Below are 15,933 nucleotides of genomic sequence, written 5' to 3' on the forward strand. Positions count from 1 at the left end.
AAGACGAAGTGTATTTTTCAGAGCATTTGCTCTGAAAAACCCTAATTTTATATTCCATAAAATCGATTCAACATTGTCGATTAGAATTTTTTTCTCTCACGCAGTATAATTTACCCGTTTATATATATATTTATGACAATAATATTGTGTTGTTCTTGGATACCAATTTGCCTTTTTATAAGTTTTCTTCCACCCATCCTGGATTTATAGGATATTAACCCTGCGTGGCCAATGCAGCCTTTCTTGGATATTGTACCCTGTGCATGGCTGTTAAACACACAGTGGCGGCAGAGTGCGATAGAGACGCTTTTATAAAGAAGAAAACGCTTTAAACATATTAAGAGAAAAACAGATTTTAATTTCATTTCCAAGTGCATTCCATGTTATGTGCATTTACATATCCGTGAGCAATTCTAATATGAAACGTGGCTGTTGCTTTATTATTATATATTATATTCTCGTATACAGTACACATTGTGCAAGTGTCAGTCACCGAGCGGGCGCCAGAGACAGACAGACACACCGAGCAGAGACAGACAGGCAGACAGACAGGCAGACAGACAAGCAGACACACCGAGCGGACGCCACTGACAGACGGACACACACACCGGGCAGACGCCAGTGACAGCCAGAGACACACCGAGCGGACGCCAGAGACACATCCCCCCTCCCGAACGAACACCGGCGCGCATCAGTTCAATGCATTTCCACTCATTTCAGTCTCCAGTTTCCGGCAGTACTTTGTACCATGTGATCAGTCACATGATCTGACAACCTCTTTAGAGTCCTACTGGGTAGGAACTAGCAGCTGTTTGGGCTTTGTGGGCGTCAATGCTGGCACAGTGAGGAAGCGGGCACCTGAGGGGTTTGGCCTGTCGTGACGGACCCGAGGGCAATGTTTTTGCGGGAGCTGGAACGCAGTGATGGGACGGTTCTGGCGATTTAGCAGCTGAGCTCCGGAGACGTAGGCTGCGTGGTGTGGGACGCCGCTATCGTACTATCCAAGTTCCTGGAGGGCGAGGAGTTTGTGGGCCCTGGATTCCATAAGCTGAGGGGGAGATCGGTTCTGGAGCTGGGGTCTGGCACCGGCATTGTAGGGATCATGGCGGCAACCCTCGGGTAAGTGGCAGATCTGGTGCCACACAATGTAAATAAATGACTGATATATTCTTTATGAGGAGAGTAATAAATCTCAACTATAATTTTATAACCCTTTTAGAAATATGAATGAAACCAAGTTATGTTTTTTCATTAACTTGGCATAATCAATACATATAGGTTATATAGGTGCCTGTGTGTACGTGGATATACATTTATAGATTCATTCAGTACATTAAAAATATCGCCTGCATGACTACAGCATGACTTCCAACGCATACCTACCAAGTGTCCCGAAATCCCTGCTTCCCTCTTTCCTCACGGATGCCCCTGTTTTGTATGTACTCAGAATATCGGACGCTGCTGGCCCATTTCCCACCCGCCATGATAATATTCTAAAAGCAGATTTTTTTTTCCTTTTAGCTCCAAAATATCCATTGATCATTCTATGCTTTTGATCTTTTACTTGGCACGACTATTCTTTCATTCTAAGTACAATTTATTTTCTGTACAGGGCAGACGTCACGTTGACGGATCTTGAAGACTTGAAGGACTTGATGAACGTGAACATTGAAAGCAACAAGGATCTAATCACCGGTAGCTGCCGAGCGAAGGTACTAAAATGGTTTGTATATCTCGGCTTGGTGGCAATAGGTTCTCTTTACTAGGATATGATTCGCCTTTAAATAATTAATCATGTTGTTAATACTTGGGGATATGTTTTCTTTTTCAGGGGTGAGGATGTCACAGAGTTCCTGCCTTCACCTAACTACATTTTGATGGCGGACTGCATATACTATGAAGAGGTGCGGGTGCTTCCGTATTTATTACATGGCTCAAAAGAGATCTTGTCTAAAATGGAAATGTGATGGCAGATATGTTCCATTTAGCCCATCTAATCTGCTGGGGTTTTTTTGGGGGGGGGTCCCCTCCTGGTGTTAAAGACTCAATTCTTGATCTTGGTTTTGGGTAGGCCTATACCTATGGGACTCATGTTTAAATGTTCTTACTGCATTAACCTGCTGCAATCAGGCTGGTTCAGGTATTAGAATAGTGTGTATCATATGTGCCCACCTTGGTGCTGTGACACCCCTGAATGTTATTTGCTATATGTTTATTATGTCCGTCCTGTGAGTAGTTCCCTCATTAGGGTAATGTATAAAATCTGTATATGTATTGTAAGGGCCACTGGGCGGTATGCTAGGGGAGTAGGGATAAAGACATAAGTCTTGGACTTAACTCTGTCTCACCAATGGACCAATCAATTGGTCCATTGGTGAGATAGACTTAAGTCAAAGACTTACATCAATTTTATTTCATGATCTCACCAGGTATATTGAAATACTGTCATTATCAACACATGTAAACCTCTTTATTTTTTGTTATTAATACAGTCCTTGTGTCTGCTGCTGAAGACCCTTAAAGATCTCTGTAGCCTGGAGACTTGTATCCTGTGCTGTTACGAACAAAGAACCACTGGGAAAAACCCTGAAATTGAAAGAAGATTTTTTGAGGTGAGATCATAGAGCCCCCCTTGATAGGTTTAAATATTTCTGCTTCTGCAGATTGTTAAACACATTTTTGTTGCTAGTATCAGTTTATCCGTCCTTGGTCTGTCGTTTTTGTCTGGTCTACTAAACAAACAGCCTGTTCCTCCATAATACTGCCCGTGGTAAACGTTAGAATGGCTCTGTCTCAATCACTCAGCTCTGGAGCTCTGACTAATATAGCCTGTGGGAAAAAAAGATTCCATTATCGTGGCTCTAAGAGTCAGCTCAGTGTGTTGCTTGAGCAGGGAAAGTCACCCTAAATATCACATGACTGGCAATGTCGGTCTGCAGATAAAAGGGGGTATAATGGGACAATATTAGATAAAACCAATATTTTTGTATACAGGTCTTTGTGTTATGGTACTACAGGCAGACAACCTGTCTCTCTTGTTCTGATCCCAAAGATCTTCTGCATCCCTTTCACTACTTTTTCATGAGCTGCTCAAATAAATGTTTCGTACCCAGAACCCTTGTGAATAGTATTTCTTGAACTATGAGAACAATTCACCTGCGGTGTGATTTAGTGAACCTCGTCTTTACATAATCCTTAGTTTCAATTGTAGCTTCTGAGGGGGATTATGGAACATGGTGGGAGAACACAGGCATCTGTTCAGAAGTAAAAAGTGCTTTAGGAAGCATAAGTGAGGCACTTCAGGCTTGTTTTTATTTACACAGAGCAGCCACGGTTATCTTAGTTGTGTTTTTCCAAGTCCAACGGAACTATACAGCTCTCCGTTATTTCCGTGTTCATGTAAGCAGCAGTCATGTTAGTATTGGCCTGTAGTTGCCTAGTATGGGTTGTAGCATGGATCAGTGCTGATCATGGGGAGAATGCATAGAGAGCTCATGAACATCTTCTCCCAAAGCCTATATGTTTTTGAGCTGGTAACTGCTAGTTCTGCCTTGCTGACCTGAGGAGGTAGCCACCAGAGAGGGGCAAATGAGCAAGAGTTGGAAGTCCCTTTGGTTTCTGTGTTAATTGAGTGACATTTAGCAATTTACCCCAGATTTCCTCTTCTAAATATAGCCTATATATCATATTTCCTCAATTTCTTTTTAGCTGCTGGGGGTTGACTTTGAGTTTGAAGAAGTACCTTTGGAGAAACACGATGCAGAGTACCAGAGTGAAGACATTCATATCCTGAGAGTTTATAAGAAAAAATAGGTATCACTATCCACAATCTGCCTCATATTTACACATTTCACAGGAAAGATAATTACCTCTTAGAAATAGCATACTTTCCAAATGGCGGTTTAGCTCTTGTTGCGCTGGTGTGTGTTCTCTGGTTTGATGCATACATTGTCAGCCATGCCTGCGTATTGCACTGTTCAGAATCTGCTCTAGTTTCTAACTGCACTACGAGAAACAAAATATATGATTCAAATAAAATCCTTGGATTTTTAGAAGGGTAACATGGAAACAATTCTGTTTGGATACAGGCCCCAGCCGCGTGGCCAGCTTTGACTGCTTGCCACCATTAAGCACAAGCTGCAGCAGATCCAGATGCCTCCAACCTGGTCACAGCCATTCACCGGTTTTATGGCGATGGAGAAAATGTGACGTCCAGGACCAGCGAGCAAAGCCCTGGAAAACAGTGCTGCTAGACAAGGAGCAAACTGGCACTGACTCTATTGCTGGAAAATAATCTGTGGATTAAGGCTGGAGCTCTTATTCAGTTAATGAATGTGCTGTAACCAGCAAATGTGTAAATTAAAATGTTATTCAAACTTTTTTATTCCCAGTTAAGTTCAAAAGGTTCATTTTTTTATTTTTTTTTATTTTGCAATATAAAACGGTGAGATCAATAACGGCTGCCTTCTGTTCCCTTGCAAGCACGCTGTGTTTCGGAAATAAAACGGATTCTCTTTCAATAAATTGGTTCTTGTCATTAAGAGTATTGGGTTCTGAAACCTAGCTGCGACCACTGAACACCATTTGTTTTGCCTTAAAGCAGAGTCTTTAGTTTGCCTTTTTTTTATTTTTTATTTTTAGGGTCTACTCACTAAATGGAGAATGGTTTCAGCACCCAGGCATCGCTATATATTATAAGGCGTCATCCTCCTGTGAACTTCTGCTGCAGGGAGACCTTGGCTGCCCCTGTATAATATTTTCTCCGTCTTACCCATTGAATTATACATTTTTCAGGGTCAGCTCACCCATCTTTTTGGAGAAATTTGCTAGGGATGGCCCCTTATAATGGATAGTAAAATGTGCAACTTTCCTACAAGCCCTCCTGACAACACTCAATTTACTCGAAAATCTTCTATAATACTATCTTTCCCAAACTTTAGAGATTGTGTCAGACATGATTTCATGAAAATTAGTTCCGAATTAAGCATGCGTATTATGTGACATTTTAGAGTAATCTTGAACGGCCACCAGTGCTGAAATTTGCTGCAACACGATTGCAATGGTTCACTGGAACGCCCGTCGTGCAGAATGTTATGTATGGATCCGTCGCCGTTATCTGTAGTTAAAAGGTGCGCGTTTCTGCGGTGACTTTTGGAGAATGGTGGTCAGATACCTCTGTGTTCATTGATTTCACTTCCTGGTAATAAGGTCAGTTGGAGGAAGGAAGGTGGCGATTCTTTGCTTCCCAAGAGATTCTTGGCAGTTGCTGTCGAAACCATTGACCTTCATGTGATCTTTAGATCTTTGTACTGAACTCAGATGAAAGGTGTTTTTCCCCCTTCAAGTCCGCTGTAAGCAACTCTGTGATCAGGGAACCGTGGACATTGTAAGTACTTTCATATGTATTCGTTAAATAAAGGAGAAGAGGACACTTGTCTTTAGGGCTGCATTGCATCGCCCTCTCCGCTGTCATTCTGTATGTTGGTGTTGGGGGTCTTTTTAGAACCCCTCTAACTCTTGTGCATGCTGGAGAAGAGGTAATGTAAATAGAACATGTCATTTACATGACCAGGTTCTTAATATACACAGCACAGTCAGCATCTATAAAGTGATCTTATCCCCTTGGGGTTATCATTGGGGAGGAAGGAAAGGGTGTGCACTGGTGTTAACATGGAACTCTTACCTACTTTTATCGGGGTCACGTGATCCTGAGGCTGCTTGCATGGTGTGTGAACAGCTTGAGAGAAAGCTGCTGGAGAGGTAAGCAGGGTGGGCGGGAGGTGTGATGTGTATACAGAGGCGTATCTACTGAAAATAGCACCTATGGCAAGCACTGAAATTGCGCCCCTGTCCAAATATCTAAAACCCATTTACTAGCCCCTGCTGCCTATATATATATTAGACCCTGCTGCCGATAGCAGGTATAGATCAACACACAAACCCAGATCAATTGAAATTCACTTGTGATCTCAGCACTGAAGGTATATATAAAATAAACAGAATCAGACATACAAATCCTGTATTTGCAGGTATACAATAATATATGAAACGTAGCATCGCAGGTATAGATCAAATACATACATGGAAACAGCATTGCAGGTATTAATCAACTGAATAAGACATATTAACCCTGTATTTGCAGGTACACATAAATAATGTATGGAAACATAGCATAGCACATATGGATCTACAGAATAACACAAAAACCCAGCTTTGCAGGTAAAGATCAATTGGAATTCACATAAAAACACGGCATTAAAGGTATATTTAAAACCTGGCGTCCACACTGCCCACATAGAACCTGACCAGCACCCAGATAACACACATAAGATTTGCAATCTTTGTCCCCAAACAGTCCAGCCTGTGCCATCTTGGTCCCCAAGGCTCAAACCTACGGCTAGTGCCATCTTTGCCCTTCCACAATTATACATCTATGATACACAAACATATCATATCATGGGGCACAGTGGCATATAGGGGGTATAAGGCATTTCTGGGGCAGATGTGCATAACTGGGGGCAGGTTGGAAAATAAAAGGAAATAAAAACAAAATAATTTTCTCAATCATATATTTAAAAAAAAAATAGTTTACATTTACATGCTCTGAAAAATACCCCTTATAATTGGGGTTGTCTTATAATCAGACCTCAGGAGTCCTGGATGCTCCTGTCTTAGCCCCCCATTTAACCCCCCCCAAACTTACCGCTGCTTCCGACTCCCTGCTGTGTAGTCGGGGCAGCGGGTAGACTTCTACGCGATTCGCAACTTCCGCTGCAGCCGGAAGGAGGTGCAGTTGGCAGCCGGGGTTGTCTACGTCCATCGTGCAGACCTTCCCCGGCTGTCAGTGAGGAGAGTTCTGGGGCAGGGAATTCTCTCTAATAGTCGGGGGAGGTCTGCGCTATGGACGCAGACAACCCCCGCTGCTAACCGCATCTCCTTCCGGCTGCAGCGGAAGTTGCGAATTGCGTAGACGTCTACCCGCTGCCGCGACTACACAGCAGGGAATCGGAAGCACCGTTAAGTGTGTGTGGGGGGGGGGTTAAATGGGGGGCATAAAGCATTTCTGTAGGCAGAGTGCTCTATGATGCCTTTAACCCCCTTAATGCCTATCTGCCTCCAGAGATGCCTTTTAACCCTCTATACACCACTCTGCCTCCTGAAATACCTTATACCTCCCTATATGCCACTCTGCCCCATAATATGCCTTTCAACCCCCTAAATGCCAGAGTGGCATATAGGGGTATAAGGCATTTCTGGAGGAAGAGTGGCACATAAGGGGTCAAAAGGCATTTAATGGGGCACAGTAGCATATAGAGGGTTAAAAGGCATATCATGGGGCACAGTGGCATTTGGAGGCTTAAAAGGCATATCATGGGCCACAGTGCCATATAGGAGTGGCAAGCCTGGGGGCAGATGTTCATAACTGGAGGGCAGGTTGGAAAATAAAAGGAAATAAAAACAAAAAAAAAATTTTTCTCAAACATAGATTTTATTGAAAAAAAAAGGTTTACATAGTTTACATGAATTAACATTTACTAGGAAAACTTTTTTCCTACAGGGTCGTCTTACATTCAGGCTTTTTCTTTTTTTCCTAAACTAATATTCAGATTTTGGGGGGTCATCTTATAATCGAGCAAATACGGCAATATGTCATTTTTTTAAGCATGGTTAACTTTATAGCACTTTGAATTTAATGATGTTTTAAAGTTTATTTCAGTTATAAAGCCTGAGTGACTGATGTATTTCTACACATCAGATAATAGACTGCTTCCCAGGATTGGGCCTTCTTGGACCAATGAGAAAAGGGGGATATGATGGTTGGCCTATGCAGGGATGCTTTGATTCCTTCTCATTCATTGGTCATTTTTACAGCCATGTAGAAGGTATATAAGCAGAGGTGGAAGTTTCTAGTAGCTTCCTCTACAACCAGGATCCGGCAGAGAGTAGTTCTCGGGTCTGAAGATTTGAATGGCTACTGAGGACTTACACAGCCCCTGATTTAGTTGCTGCGCAGCAGGACATGGACGCTGTTCTGGATTCCTGTCAGAAGTGAAGAGAACGCATGTCGCACTTACATGGGCTTCATGATCCGGTACAGCAGATGCTACCAGGGCTGAGTGGTGATGCCAGGAAAAACCAGTAAGCACAGGATGCCACGCGGAGCCTTCTTCAAGTGGAAACGGGTCCAGGAGGAGCCCATCTTATCCTCTTATAACCAACAGAAACACACCGGGGAGGCCGTCTTCCATGGGAGCTTCCTGGCAGCGAGGGCGCAGTAAGTATTTGTAAGATGTCCAGAGATGCTAAAAAAGGGGTAAAGTTTAAAGAATAATGCAGTAAGGGGTCTTTCCCAGTTTTAGGTCATGTGTATGTATGTATATATGTGTATGTGCAGATGTATGTATACAGGTGGGTATGTTTATATGCTTACGTATGTATACAAGTGGGTATATGTTTTATGTACATATGTATACAGGTGGGTATGTCTATATGTTTATGTGCATATGTATGTATACAGGTGGGTATGTGCATATGTATATATATATATACAGGTGGGTATGTGCATATGTTTATCTGCATATGTATGTATACAGGTGGGTTTGTCTGTTTATGTGCGTATGTATACAGGTGGGTATGTCTATATGTTTATGTGCATATGTATGTATACAGGTGGGTATGTGCATATGTTTATCTGCATATGAATGTATACAGGTGGGTATGTCTGTTTATGTGCGTATGTATACAGGTGGGTATGTGTGTATGTTATGTTGCATATAGAGGGCTAAAAGGCATATCATGGGGCACAGTGACATATAGGAGTGGGAAGCCTGGGTGCAGATGTGCATAACGGGGCGGGTTGAAAAATAAAAGGAAATAAAAACAAAAAATTTTTCTCAATCATAGATTTTATTAAAAAAATAGTTTACATGAATTGACATTTACTAGGAACACTTTTTTCCTACAGGGTCATCTTACATTCAGCCTTTTTCTTTTTTCCTAAACTAATATTCAGATTTTGGGGGGGTCATCTTATAATCGAACAAATATGGTAATATGTCATTTTTTTAAGCATGGTTAACTTTATAGCACTTTGAATTTAATGATGTTTTAAAGTTTATTTCAGTTATAAAGCCTGAGTGACTGATGTATTTCTGTGTATTTCTACTTCCCAGGATTGGGCCTTCTTGGACCAATGAGAAAAGGGGGATAGGATGGTTGGCCTATGCAGGGATGCTTTGATTCCTTCTCATTCATTGGTCATGTTTACAGCCATGTAGAAGGTATATAAGCAGAGGTGGAAGTTTCTAGTAGCTTCCTCTTCAACCAGGATCCGGCAGGGAGGAGGTCTGAAGATTTGAATGGCTACTGAGGACTTACACAGCCCCTGATTTAGTTGCTGCGCAGCAGGACATGGACGCTGTTCTGGATTCCTGTCAGAAGTGAAGAGAACGCATGTCGCACTTACATGGGCTTCATAATCCGGTACAGCAGATGCTACCAGGGCTGAGTGGTGATGCCAGGAAAAACCAGTAAGCGCAGGATGCCACGCGGAGCCTTTTTCAAGTGGAAACGGGTCCAGGAGGAGCCCATCTTATCCTCTTATAACCAACAGAAACACACCGGGGAGGCCGGCTTCCATGGGAGCTTCCTGGCAGCGAGGGCGCAGTAAGTATTTGTAAGATGTCCAGAGATGCTAAAAAAGAGGTAAAGTTTAAAGCCTAATGCAGTAAGGAGTCTTTCCCAGTTTTAGGTAATGTGTATGTATGTATATATGTGATTGTGCATATGTATGTTTATTGGTGGGTATGTTTGTGCATATGTATGTATTCATGTGGGTATGTTTATGTATACATGTGTGTATGTTTGTGTGCATATGTATGTATACAGGTGGGTTTGTGTATATGTGCATATGTATGTATACAGGTGGGTATGTCTATGTTTATGTTCATATGTATGCATACAGGTGGGTATGTGTATAAGTTTACATGCATATGCATGTATGCGTGCATATGCATGTATACATGTGGGTATGTGTATGTTTACGTGCATAAGTGTGGTGTGTGTTTATGTGCATATGAATGTATACATGTGTGTGTGTGTTTATGTGCATATGTGCGTATACAGGTGGGTTTGTGTATATGTGCATATGTATGTATACAGGTGGGTATGAGCATATGTATGTATACAGGTGGGTATGTGTATATGTTTACGTGCATATGCATTTATTACATGTGGGTGTGTATGTTTACGTGCATATGTATGTATACAGGTGGTGTGTGTTTATGTGCATATGTATGTATACAGGTGGGTTTGTGTATATGTGTATATGTGCATATGTATGTATACAGGTGGGTATGTGCATATGTATGTATACATGTGGGTATGTTTATGTGCATATATGTATGTATACAGGTGGGTATGTGTATATGTTTACGTGCATATGCATGTATACATGTGGGTATGTGTATGTTTACGTGCATATGTATGTATACAGGTGGTGTGTGTTTATGTGCATATGTATGTATACATGTGTGTGTGTTTCTGTGCATATGTATGTATACAGGTGGGTTTGTGTATATGTGCATATGTATGTATACAGGTGGGTATGTGTATGTTTACGTTCATATATGTATGTATATATGTGGGTATGTGTATGTTTACGTGCATATGCATGTATACATGTGGGTGTGTATGTTTACGTGCATATGTATGTATACATGTGGGTGTGTATGTTTACATGCATATGTATGTATACAGGTGGTGTGTGTGTGTGTTTATGTGCATATGTATGTATACATGTGTGTATGTTTACGTGCATGTATGTATGTATACAGGTGGGTATGTGTATATGTTTACGTGCATATGCATGTATACATGTGGGTATGTGTATGTTTACGTGCATATGTATGTATACAGGTGGTGTGTGTTTATGTGCATATGTTTGTATACAGGTGGGTTTGTGTATATGTGCATATGTATGTATACATGTGGGTATGTCTATATGTTTATGTGCATATGTATGTATACATGTGGTTATGTGTATATGTTTATGTGCATATGTATGTATACATGTGGTTATGTGTATATGTTTACGTGCATATGTATGTATCTATGTGAATGTGCATATGTATGTTTATTGGTGGGTATGTTTGTGCATATGTATGTATACATGTGGGTATGTTTATGTATACATGTGTGTATGTTTATGTGCTTATGTATGTATACAGGTGGGTTTGTGTATATGCATATGTATGTATACAGGTGGGTATGTCTATGTTTATGTGCATATGTATGCGTACAGGTGGGTATGTGTATATGTTTACGTGCATATGCATGTATACATGTGGGTATGTGTATGTTTATGTGCATATGTATTTATACAGGTGGGTTTGTGTATATGTGGATATGTATGTATAAAGGTGGGTATGTGCATATGTATGTATACATGTGGGTATGTGTATGTTTACGTGCATATGCATGTATACATGTGGGTATGTGTATGTTTACGTGCATATGTATGTATACATGTGGGTATGTTTATGTATACATGTGTGTATGTTTATGTGCATATGTATTTATACAGGTGGGTTTGTGTATATGTGCATATGTATGTATACAGGTGGGTATGTCTATGTTTATATGCATATGTATGCATACATGTGGGTATGTGTATGTTTACGTGCATATGTATGTATACAGGTGGTGTGTGTTTATGTGCATATGTATGTATACATGTGTGTGTGTTTATGTGCATATGTATGTATACAGGTGGGTTTGTGTATATGTGCATATGTATGTATACATGTGGGTATGTGTATGTTTACGTGCATACATGTATGTATACAGGTGGTGTGTGTTTATGTGCATATGTATGTATACAGGTGGGTTTGTGTATATGTGCATATGTATGTATACAGGTGGGTATCTGCATATGTATGTATACATGTGGGTATGTGTATGTTTACGTGCATATATGTATGTATACATGTGGGTATGTGTATGTTTACGTGCATATGCATGTATACATGTGGGTGTGTATGTTTACGTGCATATGTATGTATACAGGTGGTGTGTGTGTGTTTATGTGCATATGTATGTATACATGTGTGTATGTTTACATGTATGTATGTATACAGGTGGGTATGTGTATATGTTTACGTGCATATGCATGTATACATGTGGGTATGTGTATGTTTACGTGCATATGTATGTATACAGGTGGTGTGTGTTTATGTGCATATGTATGTATACATGTGTGTGTGTGTGTGTGTTTATGTGCATATGTATGTATACAGGTGCGTTTGTGTATATGTGCATATGTATGTATACAGGTGGGTAGGTGCATATGTATGTATACATGTGGGTATGTGCATATGTTTATGTGCTTCTGTATGTATACAGGTGGGTATGTCTATATGTTTACATGCATATGTATGTATACAGGTGGGTTTGTGTATATGTGCATATGTATGTATACATGTGGGTATGTGTATGTTTACATGCATATATGTATTTATACAGGTGGGTATGTGTATATGTTTATGTGCATATGCATGTATACATGTGGGTATGTGTATGTTTACGTGCATATGTATGTATACAGGTGGTTTGTGTTTATGTGCATATGTATGTATACAGGTGGGTATGTGCATATGTTTATGTGCATATGTATGTATACAGGTGGTGTGTGTTTATGTGCATATGTATGTATACAGGTGGGATTGTGTATATGTGCATATGTATGTATACAGGTGGGTATGTGCATATGTTTATGTGCATATGTATGTATACAGGTGGTGTGTGTTTATGTGCATATGTATGTATACAGGTGGGTTTGTGTATATGTGCATATGTATGTATACATGTGGTTATGTGTATATGTTTACGTGCATATGTATGTATACAGGTGGGTATGTGCATATGTTTATGTGCATATGTATATATACAGGTGGTGTGTGTTTATGTGCATATGTATGTATACAGGTGGGTTTGTGTATATGTGCATATGTATGTATACAGGTGGGTATGTGCATATGTATGTATACATGTGGGTATGTCTATGTTTATGTGCATATGTATGTATACATGTGGTTATGTGTATATGTTTATGTGGATATGTATGTATACATGTGGTTATGTGTATATGTTTACGTGCATATGTATGTATACAGGTGGGTATGTGCATATGTTTATGTGCATATGTATGTATACAGGTGGTGTGTGTTTATGTGCATATGTGTGTACAGGTGGGTTTGTGTATATGTGCATATGTATGTATACAGGTGGGTATGTGCATATGTATGTATACATGTGGGTATGTCTATATGTTTATGTGCATATGTATGTATACATGTGGTTATGTGTATATGTTTATGTGCATATGTATGTATACATGTGGTTATGTGTATATGTTTACGTGCATATGTATGTATACAGGTGGGTATGTGCATATGTTTATGTGCATATGTATGTATACAGGTGGGTATGTGTTTATGTGCATATGTATGTATACAGGTGGGTATGTGTATGTGCATATGTATGTATCCAGGTGGGTATGTGTATGTGCGTATGTATGTATACAGGTGGGTATGTGTTTATGTGCATATGTATGTATACAGGTGGGTGTGTATGTTTACGTGCATATGTATGTATACAGGTGGTGTGTGTGTGTTTATGTGCATATGTATGTATACATGTGTGTATGTTTACATGTATGTATGTATACAGGTGGGTATGTGTATATGTTTACGTGCATATGCATGTATACATGTGGGTATGTGTATGTTTACGTGCATATGTATGTATACAGGTGGTGTGTGTTTATGTGCATATGTATGTATACATGTGTGTGTGTGTGTGTTTATGTGCATATGTATGTATACAGGTGCGTTTGTGTATATGTGCATATGTATGTATACAGGTGGGTAGGTGCATATGTATGTATACATGTGGGTATGTGCATATGTTTATGTGCTTATGTATGTATACAGGTGGGTATGTCTATATGTTTACGTGCATATGTATGTATACAGGTGGGTTTGTGTATATGTGCATATGTATGTATACATGTGGGTATGTGTATGTTTACGTGCATATATGTATGTATACAGGTGGGTATGTGTATATGTTTATGTGCATATGCATGTATACATGTGGGTATGTGTATGTTTACGTGCATATGTATGTATACAGGTGGTGTGTGTTTATGTGCATATGTATGTATAGAGGTGGGTATGTGCATATGTTTATGTGCCTATGTATGTATACAGGTGGTGTGTGTTTATGTGCATATGTATGTATACAGGTGGGTTTGTGTATAGGTGCATATGTATGTATACAGGTGGGTATGTGCATATGTTTATGTGCATATGTATGTATACAGGTGGTGTGTGTTTATGTGCATATGTATGTGTACAGGTGGGTTTGTGTATATGTGCATATGTATGTATACAGGTGGGTATGTGCATATGTATGTATACATGTGGGTATGTCTATATGTTTATGTGCATATGTATGTATACATGTGGTTATGTGTATATGTTTATGTGCATATGTATGTATACATGTGGTTATGTGTATATGTTTACGTGCATATGTATGTATACAGGTGGGTATGTGCATATGTTTATGTGCATATGTATGTATACAGGTGGGTATGTGTTTATGTGCATATGTATGTATACAGGTGGGTATGTGTATGTGCATATGTATGTATCCAGGTGGGTATGTGTATGTGCGTATGTATGTATACAGGTGGGTATGTGTTTATGTGCATATGTATGTATACAGGTGGGTATGTGTATGCGTATATGTGCATATGTATGTGGGTATGTGTGTATGTCAGGGCTCGACAAATCCCAGGCGCCAGTTCGCCATGGCGACAGAATTTTGTCCTGGCGCCTAGGTGTTTGTCAGCCTCTTACATTTTGTGAAAAAATTGTGGATGTAAGAGGCTGCGTCACCACATTGGGGCGCTGCTGCGGCTGTAGGCTGAAAACGTGGTTGCTGGAAAACCAGCAATCGCGTTTTCAGATGCCACAGGCAGCTTCAGGGAAGGGGGTGGTGTGTTGATTGGGTCCCCACACAAGTGTGGGGACCTGACACAACACCCCCCTGCTGCCTGATCGCTCCATGAGAGCGACAGTGCAGCGGTAACCCCTTCAATGCCACAATTGTGTATGACACATTCGTGGCATTGCAGGGGTTAACATTTGTCAAATGTAAAATATCAGTCAATGCTGTGCTCCAATGGAACATCAGCATTGAAAGGGTTCAAAAATAATAATAATAATAATTATAAAAAAAACAGCACTGACCTGAAAGTCCAGGGTGCTTCCAGGTCAAATGCTGTGAGTTTAGTAAGGGTCTGATGATGATCAGATCACTCCTGACCAACTGTTAGTTTTAAAAATATCCTGGCACCTAACTTTTTTAGCTGGCGCCTAGATTCACAACAAATTTGTCAAGCCCTGGTGTATGTGCATATGTATGTATACAGGTGGGTATGTGTTTATGTGCATATGTACGTATACAGGTGGTTATGTCTATATGTTTATGTGCATATGTATGTATACATGTGGGTATGTGTATGTGTTTACATGCATATGTATGTATACAGGTGGGTATGTGTATGTGTGTATGCATATGTATGCATGTGGGTATGTGTATATGTTTGTGTGCATATGTATGTATACATCTGGGTATGTGCATATGTATATATACATGTTGGGTATGTGTGTATGTGAATATGTATATAGGTGGGTATGTCTATAGGTTTACGTTCATATGTATGTATACAGGTGGGTATATGTGTATATATATGTATACATGTGGGTATGTCTCTATTTATGTGCATATGTATGTATACAGGTGGGTATGTGTTTATGTTTATGTGCATATGTATGTATAGAGGTGGGTATGTGTATATGTTTA

The 15,933-nt window shown here is 40.1% G+C and overlaps 1 pseudogene; it reads left to right on the forward strand.

Annotated features, from left to right (window-relative positions):
- The first annotated feature begins 895 nt into the window (after nucleotides 1–895).
- LOC128504970 (protein N-lysine methyltransferase METTL21D-like) lies at nucleotides 896–4,309 on the forward strand (annotated as a pseudogene).
- Nucleotides 4,310–15,933: the final 11,624 nt, after the last annotated feature.

The sequence above is a fragment of the Spea bombifrons genome, chromosome 9, assembly GCF_027358695.1.
Source record: "Spea bombifrons isolate aSpeBom1 chromosome 9, aSpeBom1.2.pri, whole genome shotgun sequence".
In the NCBI taxonomy this organism is placed as follows: Eukaryota; Metazoa; Chordata; class Amphibia; order Anura; family Pelobatidae; genus Spea; species Spea bombifrons.